The sequence below is a fragment of the Centrocercus urophasianus genome, unplaced genomic scaffold, assembly GCF_019232065.1.
Source record: "Centrocercus urophasianus isolate 14NV4802_14NV808 unplaced genomic scaffold, USGS_Curo_1.0 seq_15, whole genome shotgun sequence".
NCBI classification, from domain to species: Eukaryota; Metazoa; Chordata; class Aves; order Galliformes; family Phasianidae; genus Centrocercus; species Centrocercus urophasianus.
In genome coordinates, this window is record NW_024884697.1 from 12,832,191 (window position 1) to 12,839,727 (window position 7,537).

The window sequence follows — 7,537 nt, forward strand, 5'->3', positions numbered from 1 at the left end:
AGTTCATGGAGATCCATCTCCACAATGCTGACAGTCTTCAAAATATTTCTTCTCCTTTCTTCATGAGTTTCTCTTCCTGCCAAACTCAGATGTTTCTGGTCCAAGTCCCAAATGGACAAAGATGCTTTTACATTATCTAGACAGCAGATGGAGAAATCCACAGAGCAAGAGGAGTACCCTGGACCTACATCCTTGCAATACGTGTTATGGGGAAATGTGTATAACCGTCTCTTCAAGCAGCCATGTAGACCAAACCTCTAGGAACAACCGCACACCTGAGCTATAAGGTATAACTCAAGGCAGGACAAAGAAATACAAAAGACTACCAGCCTATCTGTCCTCGAGACCACATTTCCTTTTCCCATTTGCTTGAAGGCTCTGCTGGGTAATTCTGTGAGAAAAGAGAAGGGCATTTATGCAGGGTATCATGGTGCAAGTGAGTCAGTACTTTTACAAGCCATAGTGCAGGTGGACTTCAGAGAGATCATCTCCAGTGGTGTTCTGTTTTTTTGCCATCAGTACGTGCCTGGGGCACTTGGTGAAGGACTGAGTTGGGACTGCAACTGTGTTTTCAAACACAAGAGACCTTCTCTAGGCTTTATGGTAATGATATAACAGTGTGGATTTTATGGCTGTAAGGGCACTGCCAGATTGATTTTAACACAATAAACACAATATTAACCCAATATTTAACAAATAAACCCATAATGTAAAGGAGAAAAAAGTCACCGAATGGAAGTGATGTTAGGAAGAAAACGATACTGACCTGAAAAGCACCATGCTAAAGTGAATGGATATGTTGAGTCAGGACCATGTCCTTATTTCAGTGAGTTGCCCTTTTGGGGTTACACAGCTCAATCTGCTGCCTTGTTCTACAAATGCATTATCAGCTCTAGCTCCTCCTTATGCAACTGCAACCTTGTAAATCAGTCTGAAGCCTGATGTGTTCTGGCTAGCCCCAGAACATAGATAGTGCCTACAGATTAATCTGCTACAACTTGGGCAGCCTCCAGACAGTCCTGCAAGGTAGGCCTAGAAAAGGGGTTTCAGCAGAACATGACCATCACCCCAGCAACAGCCCAGCTCTGCTACACTCAGCTGAATTTGAACAAAGCAAGGATTCTGCCCTGTTGGCTACCAATAGAGCTGTGCACATACAGCCCTTACGTGGAGTGAGCACAAATAATGGTAGACCCCAAAAAAGGAAGTAAAACCAACCATTACTGTCAGGGCGGGAGACTTTCCTTAACTCACGTCTGTCCTTTCAGTTCCACATACATAACTGTTGTCCTCAGCAAATGGGTTCAGTATGAGGAAGGATTACTTGATCAAACAAGAAAAAGTGCTGTCACAAAAGGACTTGAAAATGAAAAAAGAACACTTAGAAATAAAGAGGGGGCATTGGGGAATCACATTCTGGCAGCTGCACAAAGTGTGTGCATTTCCCATAGAATTGAATAAAAATAGAGCATACCAAAATCAACGATAAAAAAACACAAGGGAATGCATGTCTGGCACTGTTTGTGTTCTTCTCCAGGGACTAAAGTTGGAATATTGAAAGGGTGGTACGATTACAGATTTTACTTAAAAATGTAAATATTTCTTTTTCAAGATAAAAATATAAAAAATAATCTCATCCTTAAGATGGGATAATAAGATCCATAAGTCTACACTAAATAGCAAGTCTTAACTTACTGAAAAGCAACTAAGTTAAGATACTTAGTTTGCATTTGTAGAATGATTAATGTGATGGGGTCTCTAGGTTCTACCAAAATAAGAATAGTAATGTCAGATATAGACATATATTTATGCATGTGTGCACACATAAATGAGAGTGGGAGCCCTTCTGTTCCAGAATCTGTAAAAGTCAGTGCATTTGGATGTTTTCCTTTAACCAAAAGCACATTTACCAGTTCTTATAAACAAACCATTCTGAGACAAAGTGAAGACTTGGCACTCCAGCGCACAGCTCTGAAGTGTCCACATTTGTCCTTTAAAGCCAGCTGGTTTGAGTTAAGGTTATTCTCTCAAATGTAGTGTTTCCAATTCCACTCACACACCTTCCTTCACAGACTCGGCAATACCTGAACTCTGGTCTGATGCCCACTAATGCACAAAGCTGCCGGTCATACAGCCTGGTGTGTCCACTCAGTTCAAGTTGGCTGTAGATCTGCAGAGACACCCAAAGGTGGAAAGAAACATATCCTTGACTAGGGTCAGAATAATAGCATTCTTAGTTTTCGCAGGATGAAGGTTTGCAGGAATATTACTACTAGATTAAGGTTCAAACTCAGACAAACATTTCAGTTGGTGCTTATGAGTCCTTCTGAACCAACACTTATGTAGACGCTTGAATCTTTCTGCAGATAGTAAATAGTTTCTGAGAGAAAAACAAAATAAAAAAAGCCATTAAATCCATCAGAAAAGCAAAATAAAACAATTGCATTTAATGCCCACTGAAAAGGCTGCCTCTTCCACAAGAGAGGATATAGAATCACACACCGCAGCTGTAAGTCACTCCTTTTGGAAGTTAAATCCCAAGAAATGTATAATAATACTTATAATAGATTTTTTTGTGGGAGGAAAGTTGGCAGGTAATGAGCAATGCAAGGAAAGGAACTGTAGGGTGGTTTTTTTTTGCCCATCCAACAGCCATTTCTACTCCTTTGAAGCCTGTTTTCTCTACACAGCAGATAATTTGAAGATTTCAGTGCCAAGCCCAGGACAAGCAAAAGGAGAAAAGGTTTTGTAGCAAGCAAATTTCCCTTTTTTCACAAATCATTAGATTCTCCAGGTTCCTACAGGAAGTAAAAAGCAAAACTATCCATTCATTACAGCTCTTTTACATTCAAGTAATACTCAAGCAACCACAGTAGTGACTGAAAGTTTTTAAAAGCATATTTTTTTTATCATAAATTTCCCAGTATTGCTTCATATTTCATGAAAGCTAAGAAATACCATACTATTTTAGGATATTTGTGTTTCATTTCATCTTAGAGATATCAATAATTTGCGGTATGGTACAACAGTTTATTGTGTCATAATTTATATCAACTACTGCACCATTTTTATTTGCATTAATAGTGGAAAAAACCTGTTACACTAATTTTTTAAGACCACAGCCATAATCTTCACTAAATTATTGATTACTTTGAGTATGAATCTAGAGACATTGCAGAGTTTTACGTTCCAAGAGAAAACGTTGAGCCATTTCCGATAAACAAGACTTATTCTATTCCTTACTTTTAAGGGACTACAAGGAACTACCAGACTATCTAGACTGTATTTATATTCATAATAAACTATCTAGACTATTCAAAACAGATTTAAACATTCAGATCATTTGGTATAAGCCTCTTTTACTATGCATAATGACTATTTTTTTGATAAAGGCTGTTATCCAAGCAGGAATACAGAGCTGACGTCAAGGGGCAGGAAATGTACTACTTCCCTTCAACCTTGGATTCCAACTGTTTAATCTTTGCTGTTAAATATATATTAATCACTGACCATGGTTGGAAGGCTATACTTCAATTTCCATCCATGGTTTCCTTGTTGTATTCCTTGGTTACTTTAAAAAATCTTCTTTACCTTCTATTTTTTTCCTCTGGAAACATTTATAATTTGGTCAAATTTCAATCTTCATTTCTCCCAGTCTTTTCACCGTAAGGCGTTTTCTTCAGCTTATGAATAATTCCTGTATCTTTTCTACACAGCTCTTATTTTTCAGTATTCTTTCGAGCACACGAACACCAAAATTATAGGCCATACAATGGTACTGGTCTCAAGAGTGCTTCACAAAGTGAAAATCCTCCTTTCCCACTTACTTTTTCCTCCTGAAACACACAAGAATCTCATTAGCCCATTTTGCTACAGATTTATACTGGGAGTTCAAGTTGAGCTGTTTCTCCATTTTGATCCCTAAACTCTTTCAGAAGCACTGCTTTCCAAGATAAAATCCTCCCACTCTGTAGAAACATCTTGCATTCTTTGTTCTGAAGTCAATCACATAAAATGTAGGTGTGTAAAGAAAGATTTCATTTAAATGGACAAGTTATCCAGACCGCTTTGTGCTTAGCTGAGCTCACTGATTCCACCACTGTAACTGGGTTCTATGTCAGCTGGATATTGCATCAGCAACATTTATATTTACTTCTAAGCGACTGTGGGAGATGTTGAACAGGAGCAGCCTACTGTCAGTCCTTGGGGAACAACACCTCCATTTGATGATGATTTTCTGTTGTCAAGTAGTTTGAGAGATGTCTGTTAGCCATTTAACACGTTGTGTTGTCAGTGTAGAATGCCATTTTTTGTGAACAGGACACTACGAGATCCCTAAAATAACCTGTCTACTACAGCATTTTATCTCATTACATCAAAATGAGAAGAAAGTTTTATTGTTAATGGCAAATTCAGCACTCACTACACTGACTTCAAAGAGTTGACTCCTGTTTTTTTTTGTGTGTGTGTGAAATTACAAGTGATTGCCTGTCAGTGCCCCAGTCGAGGCACATAAAGTGGACTGATTTTCTAGGAGAGGGTATCCAACAGTTTCTGAATACCAAGGACTACAAACCAATGGATTTCAAAGCAAATCTGCAACTGTTCATTCACAGAATAGACCATTGTAAGTAGTTTTCACAATAAGACACGAAGCTCTTTCTGGAATGCCCAGTTTTGGGTTGAGAAGAGCTAGACTGAGCAGAAAAGCAAAGAGAAATAAGTAAGAATTTTACTTGAGGATGTAAGTGGATACTTACTCCTTCTAGATATATGTTAGACCCAGGAAGAGTTAGATGCTTCAAATCCACAGCAAGAATAGAATGGTAAGAACAGCCAGAACAAAAGGTACGAGAAGAACTGGAGAACCAAGTTGAGGGGGAGTCATGAGGAGTGCGTTTACACTTGATCCTTGAATTACAGGCACTAGTTTATTATGTTGATGATAGAACTGAACATTCTTCTGACAAACAGGTTATGTTTTGGCAAAAGATTTGGCACAATAATAATAGTGTTATATCATTCTAATCTGATGAGAAAAAAAAAAGAAACTATGAACCTGCACAGCTGCATGTTTTGTTATTGCTGAAAGAATCTAAGGTTGAATGACTACCACTGAAATCTGTTAACAAGAGAATTCAGTAAATAAGATTTGCCAAGCAAGACAGCATGAGCTGCCTTGTAAACTGAGAAGAAAAAAAGATCGATTTATGTGGCATCTTAAAGGTATTTGGGAAGATCAGAAATTGTGTGTGATTCTTACTAACTGGTTGCTCAAAATGTACAAATCAGCTATTGCAAGATCAAGAGCGTGCAAAGGCATACAGCTGAAGAGATTTTGAAATACACATAAAACATGAAGGTATTTTCAAGTTGCTTGTCAGCAGCAGCTTTTAATCATGCCAAATGCAAAGTGTGTCTGAATTTACAATTTCAGAAGTCAAGACAAAAGATTTAAGTCAGCACAAAGCAAAAATTTAAAAACCAACCAAACAGGAAATACTCCCACATGTCAGTCTTCTCCTATATGCTGCAATAGGTTTAGGGCCAGTTTTTGTCCTGTGTCTTCCTTCTGTAGTACAATACAAACTCTTTCCATCGAGTACCACTGCTGGAGCTCAGGTTACCGATGTAGGACAGACACTACTATGGATGAGGAGATCAGGATCTCTTATTTCAGGGCTAGCTGTGCAGCTGGTCACAACAGTCTCTCTTACCTCCAAGAAGGTGACAAAGTGGACTTTTAAAAGTACTGTATTCCAGGAATGTACTTACTTTCCACTTAGAGAAAAGCATACTTCTGCCCCTCTGTGTGTATTGCGTTGCAGAGCTCAGCCAGGGCTAATGAGAAGATGGGTGTTCAGAACATCTTTGGGAGCACTGGAGATAGATGTTCCTATCAGGCAAATGGTTGAAAGCTAGCAAGAAGAAAGCTGTTGGATTGACATATTTAGCTCAAGTTTATCAAGCTTACTAGGTCTTCATTGACCTGAGTAAAAATAAGCCTTTGGAGTCTGCACTCCCTTCTGCACTATATTCAGTATCCTCTATGTCCTCAGAAATGATCTATCTCTGATCTCTGACAGAAGCAGTCCCAACCTGTTTCCAAAATATGCTGGTTAGAGCTGTCATGTAGAAGATGTGGCACTTGCTATTTTTCAGCTGCTACCTGTATTTTCCTAGTTTTAGCACTATCTCAAACCAGATGAAGCAACAGATTGGCATGCAGAGCTGGTAAGCACTGTAAAGAAGACGGCATCTACCAGCAAGGAGGAAAGGAGATAACAGGAGTCCTTACTTAATTTTCTTGGTAGTTGTCAGTGCAGTGTTGTCCCCATCCTTTTTTAATACAGAAAGATTTTTGAAGTTTTATATTTTCTTTCATGTCAAGATGATGCTCACTGCTGAATGACACATGAAAATTAGTACAAACGAATAAAACTCATCAAAAAGGTGTGAACCGATCCTCTCATTACCTAACTGTTCCCTCTGTTACAGTGTAACACATTCTGGGACAGCTGTTCCCCTCACAAGGATTTAAAAGCAATTTGAAGTCAAGGCAAGTTCATTGGAACTGAAAGGAAAAGAGAAGACATCAACTTGAACTGCAAAGTTCACTGCCATTCTTTGAGATACATCAGATCCCAAGCTGCCTTCCCAGACACATATTTTAGGGTGTTTCAAAAATATAAAATTAGAGTAATTCTTTAGAGTGCCACTAATTAGGAACCTCTTATTCAAACAATGCCAATTTTGCCTACAAACATCAAAGACTGGCTCTTGAGAATGTCCCCAGAGAAGGAATCTCCTTTCTCTCTAATGATGTGTGGGAGAATGGGACGCTCCAGCAGGCCTGAGAAGTCCTTGACTACATGGTGAAAGACAGTGCTGCTGATAAATCCCTGCATTAATAGACAGCCTTGTCTGGCTGGGAGAAAACCTCAGAGATGACTATTCATTCAGTCCGGAAGACTCCAGTAAATGGAATGTTATGTGCTCACAGAACATAGACCAAGCAGATAGTGGGACCACGTGTCAACAGTTCCTGGTTTCCTCAGAGTTCAGGCATCTCTCAACCTGATCACGAATAGGAGAGCTCACTGTTAGAGGGCTTTGAGCTGCTAGACTTGTAAATGAGCCGGTTTGGCGTTTCTAGCTAAAGCTCCTTTTGGAATGACCAAGATATGCACCTGTCCATAACATACAGGTGTCAGCCATCCTGCTGCACATGATTCTTGGCGACAGTAGTGTATGTGGCTACATAGCATGATGGCAGTACTTTGTAGGGACAGATATGATTGAGACATGCCAGTAGGCTGAGATGAAAGCAATATATTAAGATCGATAAAAGGAAATATAATAATAATAAAAAATGTGATGGTAGCTATATATATGTAATCTCCACAATGCAATTACTCACTGATCAATGCCTAACTAATAATTTAACTGCCTGCTGGCCAGCAATCCAGCAGCCCACCAGCAACACAAGACCATCCCATCCCATCCCATCCCATCCCATCCCATCCCATCCCATCCC